Source organism: Myotis davidii, unplaced genomic scaffold (genome assembly GCF_000327345.1).
Source record: "Myotis davidii unplaced genomic scaffold, ASM32734v1 scaffold61, whole genome shotgun sequence".
NCBI classification, from domain to species: domain Eukaryota; kingdom Metazoa; phylum Chordata; class Mammalia; order Chiroptera; family Vespertilionidae; genus Myotis; species Myotis davidii.
The window spans coordinates 2,027,733-2,028,872 of record NW_006291729.1 but is presented as its reverse complement, the minus strand read 5'-3'; positions in this window follow the sequence as shown (position 1 = coordinate 2,028,872).

The window sequence follows — 1,140 nt, the reverse complement described above, 5'->3', positions numbered from 1 at the left end:
TAAAGAATGGCCCTCCAGCCGTTACTCATCCACATGCCGTGCCCTGACTTGAGTGGGAAAAGCTGAGGAAAATAAAAAGGTCGGTGTGGTGAGATTCGAGAATAAGGCGCTGGGTAGTCTAACGGACATCTTTTTAATATTTCAGTGACCGTTATCATAGAAAGACTATGGCTAAATGCTTAAAACAATAACCAATCAGAGTAAAGTAATAAATAATATCTACAAAGAATATAATTTAACTTCTTGAAACGATTTTCTTAAAACCAAGCAGCTTCATTTGAGAGCTTCCCGTGGAAACCGGCATCGCAGCCGTGTGGCATCGGCTCCGTGCCAGCCGCATGCCCAGCTCCGCCTGCCGGAGGCGAGGCCGCGGCCGAGGGCCGGCCTGATGGGAAACACTGCCCCTCACACTCCCTCGGGCCTGAGCTTAAGGCTTCGCAGTTACCGGGAGCTGGACAAAGCACATTCCAGGGAACACGTTTGCCAGGTGCATTAAGGCATAGATGGTCCAGCGTGAGCCACAAAAAGGGGGCGGGGGGAGGGGGTGCCAGTGACGTCGGTTCTCTAACCAAAGTATAAAGACGAGCTTGTCACCTAAAACTAGACCGTCGGCAAATACTGCAAGGGACACCCACAGGGCCAGGCCCTTCAGAGACCTCAGATCCGGGTCACATGACCCAGCATGTGTCCCCCACCCCCGACCCCCACGGGGAGCAGAAAATGGGGGGGAGCCACCACGGGGGCGTGTGCCCCTCTCCACGTGGCGCGTACCTGGCGACCTCCGGGGACACTGTCCCAGCAGGGACCAGGCGCCAGCTCTGCTGGGCTTCACAGGGACACGCTGCCCAGTGACGAGGCCGCCCGCAGGCGGGTAGGGCAGCGTGGTCTCTGGCTTTCAGCCACAGCGAGGAAAGGCCCCTCCCCACCACCCCAGAGTGCACCCGACTCCTTGTCCAGGATGTGCACCCTGGTACTTAGAAACGCCAGCCCCGAGGAGCGGGCGGGAGGGTGCACCCCAGCTCCCTGCCCTCAGGCAATGACCGCACGCGGCTCCCGAGCTCCCTCCTGCGCTCCCACAACCGATCCTTTAATGGGCGCCGGTCTCGGCTGACGCAGGCGGCTGCGGGGCGTCACGCCGAG